Raw genomic sequence first — 16,681 nt, forward strand, 5'->3', positions numbered from 1 at the left:
ATGTACAATGGAGTTTAGAATATTTAACTGTTACTGTGGGAACATTTAAGTTAGAACAAAGCTTTAGTATAGTTTTTTTCAGTGCACAAAATGCTTAGATGTAGGCTGACTCATAAATGATTCACACCACACAGCTACACAGATGAAGTCAAATATGACATAGTAGCAGTGCGGCCTAATAGTCAAGATAGATCAGAAGATATGGAACAAAAACAACTGAATGATCATTCCCATGTTGCAGAAGCTGGAATTTAAGTGAAGATATAACAAGCAAACAAACAGAAATAAATTGAGCTTTAATTATGCTGATACAGGAAGACTTTGGTAAGTCTTCCTCACCAAAATCTTGTATAATAATTTTGTATAAGAGAAAGAAAATTAGTACTACAAGAGCAGGTATTCATCCGTTAATTGTAAAAAGACAGTGAATATCAAACTCATGCCACAGATATGGAACATACCAACTCCAGTAGATCATCTCCATTTCCAGAGGCAGAGGTTTCTAATGTAGTGATTAGAGAAACCTTGGATTCACTATAGGCTGAAGTGGATGATATTTCTTATCATTTCTATAAAATTCCCTATGATATTTTATAAATATGATAGAAAGCAGTAGATCTCCATGTGAAGAAATATATCAGCTTTACAAATATAGCAATCACGTCTCCTTTAAATTAAAATAAGGAAAAATTTTCCAATTTGAAAGGAAAATGTGTAGGGTACAATAGTAAAAAGTCTTATTTAAATTATAAAATGTGAGAGTTGCTCTGAAAGTAATGCAAGTATTGGCAAGAAAGTTCAACCTCTACTGCCATGCTGCCAATATCTCATTACATTTCGTTGCTGTGCTACAGATGGCAGCAGAGGGGTAGTCTGACAAAATGGCGCCTGGAAAAATGGCATATGACAAAATGGCGTCTGACATGGAAGTGTGTCTGAAGCAAAGGTGTGGAATTGAATTCCTCCATGTGGAAGAAATGGCACCCATTGACATTCAGCAATGCTTGCTGAATATTTATGGAGACCAAACAGTGGATGTGAGCACAGTGAGGGTGATGTATTTCAGCAGTAGCGACAGAGACAGGGAGTCACCTCCACTGGTGCAGATCTTTGTGAATGCAGCATGCAGGCTCTTGTTCATCACTGGTGAAAAGGCATAGCTAATGGTGTGACTGTGCCAAAGAGCGCTATTTAGTAGTTGATAATTTATTCTATCAAGTTGTGTTATTGTGCTCTTTGTTTCTGTTGTAGTTTTTGTGGAAATAAATAGGAGTCATTACTTTCCTAGTGACCTACATATAACTACTTTTCTATATAACCAAGTATATTCCTGCTATTAACAAAAATACACTGCAGTATGTCGGTTCAATTACTGTTTAAAGCATGAACTTTAAGTGACTGTGGAAGGAGCAGAAGTCCTACTATTATGTTATGGGTTTTTTTGTTCTTTCCTTCTGGATTCCCTCAGGATGTGATTGATGCCATCCCAACAAAACGGATAAGCAATGCCAGAAATGGCACACTTCTAAGGCAGCTGAGTTACACACCAGGAAAAAAGAAATGCCAGTTGGACAAACAGAGGAAGTGTAGCTGTCAGTTTGTTAGTCATTCTATCTGTCACAAATGGAAGTAATATAAAGAAAGTCTGTTTTTTCTAGCTCCTGACTTGACTGAAATGTTTCTCCCATATGATAATGTTGAAATAGACATCTCTGCAATGTTGATGGTTTGTTTTTTGCTATTTTACATATGGATTCATCATTTTGTGTTCCAGCTTTGAACACTGAAAACTAACATCTAAGCATGTTCATCTGGCAAGTAGCTATCCAGGGCACAATACCCAGCCTGATTTACGAGATTATCACAGAAAATAGTGACAAAAGTGAAGGTTAATTATAGCATGAGCGATGCTTCTCTTCTTGATATACGTCCTGTTACTTGTCATAGTCAGAAATGAGGTTGACCTGACCTGTTTTAATCTAACAAATGTTACCTGGCTATTGCTTTTCTCTCTATTGTATCCTGGGCTTATCTTGTGTGATTATTTGTTGAGTTCAATTACAGTGACCAGCTTCTGAGTCTGATCGTGTGATTATGATACCAAAATAAGTTTGGGCTGGGCTGTCCTAGTAAGGGCTGCCACAAGGAGGAATCCTCATGCCTCGTTTACTTGCTTCTTTTTCCTTGTAAGGCATTTGGTGTCTGCACAGCTACATACCAAGTAAAATTAAGGATTTGATCCAACGGAGCTAACCCTGCTGGGAGGAGAGGGATAGAGGGAAAGGCAAAGACCTTTCAGACCTGGCTTACCACACAGCTGCAAAAATACCATTGCAAACACTAGGGAGATAGCCAGACACGTGGAACAAAGTATGACTGTCCTGCCCATCGAGTGCATGTACACGTTCTGGGTTAAAATGATCATTTTCTCTGTGTATTTTGGTTAACTATTTCCACTTCTTTGGAGCCTCTTGTATCCTCGAGGCCAATAATAGTTGCTAACAGCTTTAAATTATTTTATCCAATTCTCCATAAGCTCTAGGCCTTAACAAATTTCATCACATGTACACAGTTTAAAAGCCTCTAACTTATCCAAATAAACGCCAAATTGTTCTCCCCATTTCCTGACCAGAGTGCTGGCTTTACATCATTGTTTTAGTTCTCTGATCATTGGTAACCTCCTGAGGCTGCAGTTTCATGTTTGTTGACTACATAGTATTCCCATTCCAGTTGCTCTGGTGTTTGTCATGGGACATCACCCTCCAAGTTGTGCTGGTGCAAGTGTTTGGGCGTCAGTTTTTGGTTTAAATCAGGGAATTACTCCAAGTTGAAAAAGTCATGTTTTATTAATTGTTTTATTTTGACCCAAATCCCTGAAGGGACATCATGCCAATGAAAACAAGCTGGGTATTGGGAATACCTTAAGCCACTGACCACTTTCTATTGTGAAAGCAAGCCCCTGCAAAGACTTCAGCAAAACAGCTTCAGACGTACATGATTGCAGCTGAGATTAAAATTTGGCCTTGATGCATCAACCATCTGTTTTCATCCCAAGAAAAGAGACTCAGCAGGAGTAATTGTAATTCTGAGGACAGGACTCTGGTTTCATTCCTGTATCTGTCTATCATAAATAACTCTACTGATAATGTCTGAGTTATTTTCTTCTTTATTCCAGTATATATTGTTTCAGAAGTTACTCTTCAGAAAATTATAGCATGAAAGACGTGCTTGGGACAGATCTGGATTTCAATCTCTCCAGGTTTACACCAACCTAACTCCAGTAGAGTGCTCTGGGTTCATACCAGACCAATTTAGAATAAAACTTTTTCTAAGTAATAGAAAATGCATTTAATTTTGTCTTAGTAACTTTGGAGTAATGTATCTCACCACTGCTATCTTGACAGTCATGATTAAATGTGACATTTTTTGACACCTTAAATTTTTCCCATTTTTGAAGTTATCTGCTCAGGGATTGTATTAAATCTGTGAAGGAAAAGTCTTTACCTGAATGCTTATATCTTTATTTTCTGTAAATCCAATTAAACATGTATAAAATAGAAGTGAAAATAGCTATAATGAGATTCATTTCAATGAAATGAATCAGGACACAAGTAAAGATCAGGAATTTCATCTTGCTGGACATTATGTTTGCTATAAATTACAGGAAAAGTTTTATTTCTCAAAGGAGTATTAACACATATGAATAAGAATTTTGACTACATTGCTCAATTTTCAGCTGTTCTTTTTTATCTGTTTCCAATACCTCTGTCTGGTGTACAGTGGCACCCACTGGTTAATATAATCACTGGTAGGAAGAAGTTTGCACTTCTGCTTCTTGGTAAGAACAAAATGAATGGGAACCATAGCATTTATAACACATACTGAAAAAAAAAAAAAAAAAAAAAAAAAAAAAAAAAAAAGATAGTATCTGTTGACTTAATAGTTATTAATTGAAATTATGTTGTAAAATATAAGAAAGATGAAATGTCCTATACTTCGCATACACGCATGGGCTTATGTTTGCACTTACAAACAATTTTTTCACATATCATGCAACATATTTCTGTGGTATATATTTGTTTTAATGGTGTCTTCTTCTGTCACACCATTATCCCTCCCCTTTTACCAGAATCTTGACTGCTTCCATTTCCATCTTTCACTTTGTTCTTTCCTGCTGTTGATTCTTGAAATTTTTCTGTAAGGACAAATAATAAATACATCACAGAAAAAAACATCCGATTTTTGGGATTCTCAGCTCTGGAACGCCAGTACTGGGGATAATTATAGAGGTTTCTCAGTTTACTTCTTATCCACCTGTAGCCTAAACAAGTCTTGTCTCATTCCTCCACTGCATGACCACACAGGAACCATCTATGTCTTTTGCAGATTTAGCTTCAGTTTCTCTGCTTCTGCAACTTGAACACATATCCTTGAACTTGCAGACTTACAGGCCTGATCCTCCATCCTATCATCAGATGATTTCCTCTAAGGATTTCCTAAAAGGCATCGTCAGCTGAGCTGATTTCTTCCTTCTTTATGGACCAAAGCATATATTTCACTAAATTCCTGCGTGTCATTCAAGGACTAATACTACCCTCAATCTGAAGGGGTAGGACTTTACATGGAAGCACATGTAACATCACACTGTACTGAAAACTGGCTAATCTGTAGGTGGCCATCCTTTTGCAGAAGAGTTAGACCAGGTGACTACCTGTGATCCTTTCCAACCACAACCATGTTGTAATTTTGTGATGCAGAAACAAATTCAGTAGAGGATTAGGGGAGCACATGTTGTTGAAGGACATAGAAAGGAGTACAGAGAGAGTGGGCAAATACTTGAACAACGGCTCGGAGAAATGGAATCTCAATCCTCTGATATATTCAGAAGATGACTGGACAAAAGCCCTGAGCATCCTGAACGCCCAAATCAGGTCTAACTTTAGTTTTGATCCTTTAGGCAAACTTTATGTTAGTTCCCAGGAAATAAAAATTATCATACTGCTGTATGTGAAATTTTGCTTTCCCATTTTCACAGGTCTCAATGCTTGCAGTGGTATTTAAAGCAGGGCCCAAATTGTTGGCAAAAATTAGTGATTCCAAAAGTTCTAACTGCTGGTTGATATGTGTATCTGAAATTATTATGTGATGCCTAATATTTAACAATATAATTCTATAATCTCATTTCCACATATGTATCTGACCTTTTTGAATTTATCTGAACTTCTTGCTGTAATGACATTCCACTATAAGGAGTCCGTAAGCTAGTTTTGCTTTGTGTGCAGATTTTCCTATTGCCACTCGAAAGTCCCACTAAATTTCTGTTTCAATGAATGCTTTATTGTTAGCAAATTGAAAGCATACAATTTATTATCTTGATTCTTTACTTGTGTCCCCATTTCTTTATAAGCAAACACAGGAGAGTCTTTCAGTGTGTTTCTACTAATTTTTATTTCAGCTAGTTTTTTTGAACCCTTTAAATTATAGCATATATATATATGTATGTATGTATGTATGTATGTATGTATGTATGTATGTTTCTTGTGTAGTCCAGTAACTGTTTACTTTTTCCACCACCACTTCTTCATGAGTAATGATCTTTTCTGATGTGTGCACAGTTGAATCTTTTTCTGAGATAGAGTCAGTTTAGAACCCAGGAAAGCAAGCAGTTCCAGTGATTTCCTTTAAAGTGTGCTGAAGATATTTGCCAGCATCTGGTTTCATCTGCCATCATATTTTCTATTCACTCAACTTGCTTAAGGCCTCCAAAGTTTTTCACAGCTTCTCTGGTCTTGATCAACTTAAATAATTCTGGAATGTCAGTAAAACTCTTTCCAGATAGTTGATAAATAACAGATGCCCTAGAATGGAACCTAGTGGCACACCATGGATAACCTGGTGCCATAGCAACCATTTTTCTTGCTTTTTGTTTCTTACTACTTCACCATATTTTGATCTGTGCAAAAACTTTGTCTTTTCCTTCTCCTCCTCCTCCTCATTCTCCTCTTGCATGCCTGTTTAACTTATTTCACTGCTCTGTATGAAGGATTTGAACAAAATACATTCATATTAGGATATAATACCATTATATTTAATGCAGTAAATATAGCACACCACTGAGATATGGGTTATATTTGTATGACTGCATGTGCTAGCACTAACCTGTACTCTTTCCATTTGAATCCCACAGTACCCTCCATTTCTTTTCCTATTATTTTCATAAGATCCTTATGCTCTTGCAAACTATCTGTACTAACATTAACAGCAGTCCTAAGTTAAATTACGCAGGAATTCTTTCATGCTGATTTGTATGCAAGTCCAACACATTTAACTACATTCTTTACCTAAGTTCTTAATCTCAAACAAATCTACTATCAGCTTCTGACTCTGGTCCTTCTGAAGGCCATATTGCCAGTTTGTCAGTGTTTACTTCTATAGCACAGATAAGGTAATGTCCAGTCTCTCTTGGCTACATAGTCTAATCTGTCTGCAAGAGAACCTTATGTACTATACACTAACCAGTCTTTACTGACTTCAGTGCTGTTAGATTAGTCTATAGCACCAGATGGCCTTCTGTCTTCTTGGCACTCTTACAAAATAGCCAGTCTTCCTGCTCCTGGGATGGTGAGTGTTTGCACATGGAGGATGGTTGCTGCACTCAGAAGTCTTTTGTTTTCTACAAGATTTCCAACAGATTGAGTCCTGGATGCTTACTCTGACCCAGTCTACCACTTTCAGATCAAAGAAGCATCCATGCTTACTACAGCGAAGAATCTACCTTGATTTTTCCATGGCATCTGGAAATGAGGCGCACCTCAATATATAGGAGCTCAGAATAAGATGAGATGTCAGGAATGTTCAGTAAGCAAAACAAGGAGTAGAAGTAAGAGTTTGTTACACACAACTAGGGATTGTTCACCTTTTTCTTGTTTCATCTGAGAGTCAGTTATTAACTGAGCCAAATCTGCTGGAAAAGTTGACTCTTAAATGAGCATATCCATCCCCCTGGTGGATCCTGTCTGAGATGCAACTGCTGTGAAACTCCCATGCAACTCTAATTACACCTGTCTAGGAGAACAGCAGCACAATGCATTACGTTGTCCCCTATGTCTGTCTGGCTACAGCAACGGCTCTTTCGTTTGCAGCTGTAAGAAGTTAGCACAAGCTACAGGAAATTTGAGCCTCTCTAGTTCACAGAGGAAAGTGGGTTTAACTCTGAAGAAGAGACTGACAGTCGCATCCAATGATGGCAGGCAGTAATGATGTCGTCCTGCACTTATGCTGTATATTTCTCTAGGCTTATCTGCACGCTTTTTTGCACATGGACATCCTAGAAAGCATGGACAAATTGGAAAAAGTCCAACACAGGGCAACCAAGATGATAAAGGGACTGGAGCACTTCTCCTATGAGGAGAGGCTGAGAGAGCTACAACTTTTCAGCCTGGAGCAGAGCAGGTTCAGGAAGAACTACAAAAGCCACGTAGACATGGGACCAGGTAACCTGTTCTGGATATCCTTGATTGAACAGGGGTTGGGACAGGTGACCTCCAGAAGTCCCTTCCAACCTCAACCATTCTGTGGTTCTGTGAAATTCTGGACATTTTTCTCTATCCACAAAGCTAAGGAAAGATGATCTCTAGCAAGGAAGACAAATGGGCTAAAAAGGTGCAGATATAACTTGTGACAAGGAATTTGCAAAAATGTAGAAATCAGAGTGAAAACTTTAGTTTTCCCAGGAGGCAAGATCCTGAACTCTTGCACCTTGCCTTTTGAATGACCCTCACCTCAGCGGTCCTCCTCTTTCCAAAATGACCTCACACTCGTTGTCTGGTCACCTTCTTTCGAACCAAAGTGAGAAAATAAGATGGCATTAGATCTATTAACACATTTGCTCAAGTGAAATGGAGAGATAAGGAGTCAAGGCCTTGTCATATTCTTTGCTGAGCTGATGCAACAGGCTCTGCTGGGGCCCTGAGGTATGGAGAAGTACCTGGCTAGGAGCAGTTAAAACTTTGTTGTCTCTATTTTTTTGGCACTTCAGTCAATGTAGATCATTGTGCGGCTTCCATAATAAATGACAAGACAAATTATTTGCAGTGATCTCACGTACAAGTGGTCAACACACATTTCATTATAGAGCCAGCAACTAGCATATCAAAAGTGAAGACCTGGTACTTCATTAATTCACTTTCCTTCATGGTTGGTTTTTTTTTCCCCCCAGTGATTTCTTTTTTTTTTCAATATGCAGACAAAAAACAAACAAACAAAAAAAAATCACATTAGAGGGAAAATTATATGTTTAGAAATATGGTCATCTCATATCTTATGTGAGGCAGGGGCAGATTTCTCAACTGAGTTGTCTGAGATAACTCAAATGCTGTAAGAAGAAAATCACTTAATCCCAAGTACTGTCTAGGTAAATTCATTCATCATAATGCATGGAAATTTCAAACTGACCATAGGGAATTAGAAACCTGAGTAGAGCAATGTAGTTGTTTACGTTACTCTCAAGGCTCTCTTTAAAACTGCAGTTCACATTCTGCCAATATCATCAGAATATTTTTTCCCTTATGGAAAATACTTAGCAGAGAGTCATGTTTCTATGCTCTAAAGAGTGTGCTGGGTTACTTTCCCTCTGGAGGGATTGTAATAACTATTCTAACATTAATGCTTTGTACTTCATTATTCCATGGTGATTTTCTTTAAATAGTGCTTGATTTTTTTGTTGGTTATGTGGATGTGCTGTTGGGTTTTTTTTTGAACATGTGTTAAATGCTAAGTTTTGTACAACATTGGGATTCTTCTCTTTCTAATGTGAAAAAGCAGTTGTTTGAAGCTCATTATTGGGTAGCCACAGCTTTTGCAATGTTCCTGAAGAACATACAAAAAATTTTTGGAGTATTCATAAGAGAGTGGGATCTTCAAAAAAAAAAAAAAAAAAACTAAAGGAGCTATAAAGACCTTGAATTGTCAAATAACTGCTTATCCAAAATTAGACTCTGGACTATACGGAAAAGTAATCCTAATTCTCTGGGTTCTATGCTTGAATGTGGTCTAAACAAGTCTCTTTCTTCAACTGTGTGTAGAAATAGAGCATTAATTACATACATTTCCAAACAACAACAACAACAAAAAGTAAATAAAGAAGAAAAAAACACTTTACCAAAAAAGATACCATTCTTTTAAAAAGATTATATCCAGTTAGCACACTTCAACATATACCAGTCAAGTCTGGAAAAAAGTTTGCTTTCTCTGTAGAAAGCAAGCAAGAATATTAGTATTACCATAGATTTTGATAGTAAGAGGTAAGGATTGCTGTTATGAAATGAGAATGCTACACGAAACAGATATCCTCTACTACTACTGCTAGGAAAATTTACTCCTGACAACTGGAGAGTAACATGCACATAAAATGAATAAAGACTTAGAAAAGTTTATACAAAAAAGCTGTGAACTAAAGAATCAATTTATTCTTCTGTCAGTCAAACTCTTCCTAGTAAAGGCTCCTTTTGACTGACTAAAAGGAAAAGGGATCACATTAGCTTTGCTTTCAAATCCCTGTTGCTTAACTAAAGCATAGCACTGAACTGTGTGGATGATTGCTAGTTGTAAGATTCTGAGAACTGTGTACAATGGAAAACTGAATGTTAACTGGGTGAATGAGTAGATCCTGAGCAACAAAGCATCAGCGTGTAACGGCTGAACACAACAGTGAAGAGATATCATATCACATGAGCTTCTCTAGACTGGAAGGCGATGAGGATTAGATGAAGGCAAACAGTCAATACTCCTTGCTTGTAGCCTCAATGGGAGGTTGCTGGTAGAAGAGATTTTTCTGAAATGCTCACAAGCTGTGTTATTGATTAACGCCAGGTATTCATCAGGTGAAATCCCAGTTTGCTTTGCCTGTTACTAAATAAAAATTGAATTAAAAGTTATTTTACTCAAATCTAGGAAACGAAATATTTACCAAACTGAATTGTGTCCTTATGCCCAGATTTTCCTTTTTTTTTTTCTTCTTTTTCTTTTTTTTTATTTTTTGAGCTCTTTGGCCAGCCAAGGATCACCATCAATAAGACAGTCCCTATTTAGATCAACTGGCAAATATAAAACCCATCTGTGTGTTGCTTAACAGGTGCCATTTCAGATCCATGGGGAGCAAAGCAAGCTTTGTACAGATGGACAGTCATTCATTGGACCTTTGCTTGCAGCAGTGTATTTATTCTACCATTGCCTACCTACAGGCTCAAATTTGAAGTTTTCCTGAGACAACTAGTAGAAGGAAGCTGAGGATATTCCATTAAATAATATTGTTGGTTTACTTTTGCTAATACTCCCATTTCGTTGAAGAACTGCAAATTCTAGCAAATGTTCTGCAAAGTCACTTGCTGCTACCCAATGTCTTTAATCATTAATAGAAATACTATTGAACATACAGTTCATATACTTTCCATGGGAAAAAATGGAATTCCTTCTTTGACAGCAATTGTATAAATTGGAATGGAAAATAGCAACTCCTACCCAAGTATGCCAGGTAGTGAGGGACACTTTTCTGCATGCTCCATCAGTATATATATATATATTTATAATACTCCATCAGTACTATTTTTTTTCTTTCCTATGCTGGACAAAAATTATCATTTATATTGCTATTATGGTAAAGGTAAAAGTATTGCAAAAGAAAATTACTTTTTTAAGCTCTGGGATAAAACAAAAGGCCCTAACTTTTGCCAGTTCTTTGTTATTTCAATGGACTCTAGTTAAGTTCTTGTACTTTCCCTCTTCTAACTTTGAACCTTGAGAGTTTGCATCTGTGTTTCCACATTGTTATAATGATTGCTTTAAAGAAAAAGGAAATAGCAGATAGCACAAACAAGACAGTGTGTGAAATTCAAAAGGGAATAGCAGAACAGCCTGTAGAAACCATGTTCTTCCCTTTCTTGGATACAACATGATACACTGTAACTGACTACTTATTATAATAAGCATAACTAAAAACCCTAAAAATACTTTTAACGTATTTAAGAAATAATAATAATAAAAAAGGTCAATTTCATGAATTTCCAAATATGAAATGGAAGAATTTCAAACTATAGCTTAAAAAAAAAAAAAAAAAAAAAAAAAAAACCTGTCAGTATACAGCCTTTATTAGCTAAAAAAAATGTTCAGGAAGGGCATAGGATTCATTCTTAGAAGAAAGTGTTAAGGGTAAAGTTTTAAAAGAGCTTAAGAAGACACTGTTCTCATTATCCTATGAGAGTATCCTGTACTAAAGTCTCTGAGCAGCCTAATTACAGTTCTGCATGCATTGAGGTAGGCTTTTAAGGTAGATTTGCAAACTTTGTCTGAGCTTTATTCCAGGGTTTAAAAAAGAGACCCTAATCAGAATTACAACTGTTTAGGAAAGAAGAGAATGTGGATCAAGTTTCCTTACAGGCCAGCAAATCAGAGCAGAATCTTTAAAATAATGGACATGTAAAGGCATGAAAATTATGTTTTAGAAAATGAACTTCCAGGAGTTATCTATAGAGGAATCTTCTGTGGGTATCATGTTTCAGAAACTACCCCATTGGATATGAACATTATGAACATGAACTGAGAACATTTTACTTATGGCCTCCTCTATGGCACTGTGGTCTGCCAAGAGTCATTCCTACCATGCAGATATAAGATGGAGGAGACAGTGCATGAAGAGATACTTTAAAGTCATTCTGGCTCTCTTATTATAAGGAAAAATACTACTTCAGATCGGTATTAGGGAAAACATGAACTCGGGAGGCTGCTGGTTGTCTTCACCTGACGACTGCGAAGTACTCTAAGATGTGGGCACCAGAGAGATTGGCCTCCAGACAGTTCTGCTTTTATTGGTTGCCTCTCCAGCTCGGAGTCCTCAGATTTCCCTTGTGTCTCAGAGAAGAGTTCTGTATTCCTATTTTTTTGCTGATGGACAGTCAGCTATATTCCACCATACACATACTAGAGGGAAGCCTATCTCATGTCTCCCCTCTTGGCAGGTGTGAGAGAGCCCTGATTTGCTGAAGACTTCTCCTAACCTTCCTCAAGGCCCACTGTTATTCCTTTTCCTTTGGAGATCATAGAAGGCTTTCTTTATATGTTCATGGTATTTTATCTCTAAGTTCACTTCTTAATTTGTGTTGTGAATTCATTCATTTTCTTTGGGCTTACAAAGTGCTTTTAGTCTGTTCTTGGCTCATTAAATTGTTTCTCAGCAGCTACCGCCCAACTTCAGTCAGAAGCCCCTGTTGAAGAAGTGGTATTTTTCTTGCTTGTGTTCTTTGCATACAGAAAGCAATCATGTTTGTATAATTCGTGCTTTAAGTTCATCCAAAAAAAAAGAGATTCTTCAATCTGTTTTTTTTTTTTTTTTATATTCTCCAAGTGTGAAAATGAGATTTATCAGTTATTAACTTGTTTATTTTTTTAAGGTATCTAGCTTTGTGTCACTGTTGATTTCAGTATTTGCAAACTGGCTTTGTCATTTTATTGATAGCACTTGAGTGAAGAACTCTCTGATAATATATGCAAACTCACAGCTCTCAACAAGCTTTACAGCTCCGTTAATGAGGGGATTAACAAGAGCACTGCAATGTATTTAACCTGCGGCACTAGCTCTGTTTCAATAAGACTTCAACAGCCTATTAAATGGAGTGGGGGCTCAATTAACCCAGACAAAGGCCACTCTACAGAACATGGCAGGGAGGACCACAGTTAGCATCTGCCTAAGCAGCTTGTTCCGAGCTGGAAATAAAGAGGGTGACATGTTCTCGCCCCGAGCTATGATATAACTGAAATGGTGATTCTAGTTCATCTGGGCTGACTGAATAGGTGACGGCATTGAAACCCACCACTATCTCGCCATATGACAGTTTGTAAAATCAGAGTGCACTCAACGGTCACCCCAAAGCCTCCTGCGTGATAAGACGGAGGTATTGTCCGCAGGTTGGTGGGAGCTTGTGCTCGCTCAGGGCTGCGGTGCTGCATGGTGTCACGTTTGGATGCTTGGGGAACGTCAGTAGATCTTTCAGGGAATGTTAAGTTTCAGCAGTCTCGTGCCGGAGAGGCATTGGGCACAGAGGTGTGACTGGTCTTTGTGTAATTCAATATTTCATCAGAGGTTAGTGTATGAACAGAAAAATGACATGTTAGCAGGATGGGAGAAAAACACGATTGGAAAAAAAAGCAAAAACATTATACAGTGTTTCTACATTTCTTGCTAAATTGTTGCTGTAATTTCATGAGTACAGCGCCACTCGTGCTTATGGTTAGACTTGTGCTGAAAATACTTTACTGGGTAAAGATCATTTTTTCCCCTTGCTTAGGGGGTAAGAAGAAATGCTTTTACTATTCTTGGAGCAAAAATTAGCTAATTTATGAATACTGGGCATTATTCTATTTGGTAAGTCTAGATTTAGGCTTCTCAATAGATGTTGTTGCAAACCGCAGGTATTTATCAACGAGTGGTCACTGATGAAAGAAGATACAAATACGGTTTACTTTTATTTTTATGATACTTCATTATGATGACCTGATGTAAGAATCTGGAGGTGATGATGCAATTATTTGCAAAATAATTGAAAATAATAGAAAATAGTGTCTTTTGTTTTGTTTTGTTTTGTTTTGTTTTGTTTTGTTTTGTTTTTCCACTGGAAGAAGCAGAAAATAGAAATACCTAGCTAACCACTGATCAGTTCCAAATATGCAAGTAATTTGTAATTGTCTGCTTCAGACTACACTGGAGATGCAATAGCCAGATAGAGGACCATTATTTGTTTATTCACTAAACGTTTTTTCATATATTTATTTATTTATTTATTTATTTATTTTCCATATGATGATCCTATACCACACTATACCACAACTTGGATCAGAAGAACATGGCAGGGTTTTCTGGGTTTTGTTGTTGTGGGCTTGTTTGTTTGTTTTTTTCACTTACTCCTTTCATTGAGGAATGCTCTGTGTTCCTTCAAAAAGTATATGCTTGTGAGCGTGCCTCAAGCAGCAGGCCTTCTTGTAGCTTTTCCCATAACCTGGTGATCTTTTCCCATAACCTGGTGACAAGGGCTAATAAGAATTGTTGTGCTATTAGCAGAGTCAGCTGAGAAGTTTCAAAATAACTTGGCTAAACTGAGGATAAATGTATATAGACTTATCAATTTCTAGTTGGAAAATCCAGAATGTGTCTGTTTCTCATAGATAACATAGATAAGCACATGAATTTATCTACCTTGGATATAATGATAAAAACACATACTATCTTTTCCATGGCTGTTTATTCTACTGCTCTATATAACTGTATGTGAGACCCAAACACAAAGAAATGTAAGAATCCTTCCTTCTTCTGCAAATCACTTCTGATTTTGACTCTTGTGAAGTCTCAGGTCTCAAGTCATCTAAAGCAGAAAACATCTTCATTTCTAATGCAGAAAAAAAAAAAAAAATGACAACTTCTTGTATCCCCTCCAGAAATAATTAAGAAACACAAAAGAGCAGAGACCCAATTACTTTTGCTTTGGGGTCAACTTTAAGTACTTCTGATTATCATAGTAAAGACGTGCTTCTAATTTAATACTTTTATATAGAGGGTAATTTTCTTTCCTTGGGTCTGTATGTTGTTTTGATTAGAGTATAAAATAGATGAATTACCATATAGCAATGTATCAATTTCCAGCAGAGGGAAATAAAAAAAAATAATAAAAAAAAGGAAGTTATTAAACAAATACTGTTTTTCTATTTGGTCACATTTGCTTTAGCTTTTTAAATCTAATCTGAGGTTGATAGTGCATTATTCCTTCAAAGCACTTCTAACTAAAATTGCCTGATCAATAGAATATATGCATTATTTAAAAGTATAAATGTGTCCTTTAGAAATATAAAAGGAAAGATAAAATTGGAGCAACAAATTATCTTGTCACATAATGAGGAAACACATTCTGTCTTCAGCAAGCATGTTACATAGTTTCTGTAGGCTTGTGCCTATTATACTACTGTTTATTTGGATTCCATGAGGTTTTGATGCAAAGAGGTCCCTGTTGTGCTGTGCACAAGCACATAGAAATCAGAATGAGATGATGGTGTTAGTAGTGATCTAATCCAGCATGGCAGTTTTTATCTCGTTTTTCTGTCCTACGTATTCCATCCTCAACAGTGAGAACAGCAGATACTCTTTGGGAACAGCAAGCAAACCTGGCTACTCTCTGTGATCTGTTCCCTTTGTACTTTTTCAGCATCTAACAATTGCTGGATGAGGGATGTTAGAGAGAGCATCCGTACCTATTTGTTTTAGCGTCTGCTTATGACCTGCTGTCAGTGAATTTGTCCAGTCCTCTTCGAACACGTTAAAGCCTTCAGCCTCCTGATCATCCAGTGGCAGTAAATTTCAGAAGTTTGTTACTGTTATTTAAAAACAGAAAGAAGTACTTAAAAAATCCTTTTTAGGTTAATCTTCTATTTTTTGTGAGACAACTAGATCAAATAGTATGGGATTTTCTGAAACTCACCTTGTCCATTGTTATCATGAGCCCCATTCAGTCCTCACCCATTTGCTGTCCAACTTGACAAGTTTCAGCTCATTCACTATCTCACAAAGAAGCAGCTCATTCTACCTAATTATTTTATTTCTTATTCTTCATATTTTCTCTAACTTTGCTATGTCCCTTTTAGGTGTGGGGACTGAAATTGCAAACAGTACTTCAAGAAGGACAGCAGCTACAGCAATGTGTTGCCAATTACGTGCACCCTTTTCTACTCTTTCTTGTTTTGGAAATCATAGCCATTTAATGATAGCCATAATTCAATCATAAGACAAAAAAGCATTAGGCAAAGGGATATCAAAGAAAAATATGCTTGACACATATTGTTCTTTCTCCTCTTCAAAGCCATCTTTTGTTGTTAAGAAAAATGTATGTGCTCTGTAAGCAACTCATAGACCATTGCTGCCTGTCAGTGTCATATTAGACATATTGACTTCCAGCCAGGCCAAGCTAACTGGAAGTCAAATAGCATCTCTAACACTTTTACACAGGTTTTGTTGTTGTTATTTTTTAATTGGGAAATGGCTTCTTATGGATTAAGGTGCATGACAATGAACATGTATGGTATTTTTTTCAGCTTAATACCTTGCTTTCAGAAGACAGTACTGGAAGTGGATGTGTGAACAGAAAATAGGTGAGTTTATGACAAATAGTAATATTTCAGAAAGTCAGTAATATAGAAACTGAATTAAATATAAATCACTGGAATACCCATTAGCAAATCAACCAGATTCACTGGTAGGGAAAACTAGAAACAGTGTTTTGCTTAAACTCCTGTCAAAAGTCAGATATCAGAAACACACTGGAATGTGGACACTCAAATGAGAAAAGAAAGAGGGTGAAAGGGAAATGGAGGATGGTTGTTGCAGACAAGTATGTAAAATGCATTAAATGACAATATACCTCCCAACCAATTTATGCCCATGATCAAGCATTATATCTTGCGGACAGCACAAGCATTCCCTTATTTCTGGCCTTTCAGGTGAGAATTGTTTCTTACAAAGGATCATCAGACCTGGTGAGAGGTTAGATTGTGCAGCTTTTGCTTGTCACAATAAACAGTGCGTTCAGGAAGAGACCGGGAAGTCTTCGTGCAAAGAAAATGAATATCTTTCTGGGATACTTGGGCAGCT

General features: G+C 36.9%; 1 long non-coding RNA gene across 1 annotated transcript in view; it reads left to right on the plus strand.

Moving 5' to 3' along the window:
* LOC122189198 overlaps positions 1 to 16,173 on the plus strand; it is an 85,685-nt gene extending 69,512 nt beyond the window's left edge. Inside the window, exon 3 of the long non-coding RNA XR_006181745.1 lies at positions 16,126 to 16,173. This is a non-coding gene — a long non-coding RNA (uncharacterized LOC122189198). The remainder of the gene's footprint in view (positions 1 to 16,125) is intronic.
* The last annotated feature ends 508 nt before the right edge of the window (positions 16,174 to 16,681 follow it).

Source organism: Lagopus leucura, unplaced genomic scaffold (genome assembly GCF_019238085.1).
Source record: "Lagopus leucura isolate 7727_CA_CO unplaced genomic scaffold, USGS_WTPT01 Super-Scaffold_100157, whole genome shotgun sequence".
Classification (NCBI taxonomy): Eukaryota; Metazoa; Chordata; class Aves; order Galliformes; family Phasianidae; genus Lagopus; species Lagopus leucura.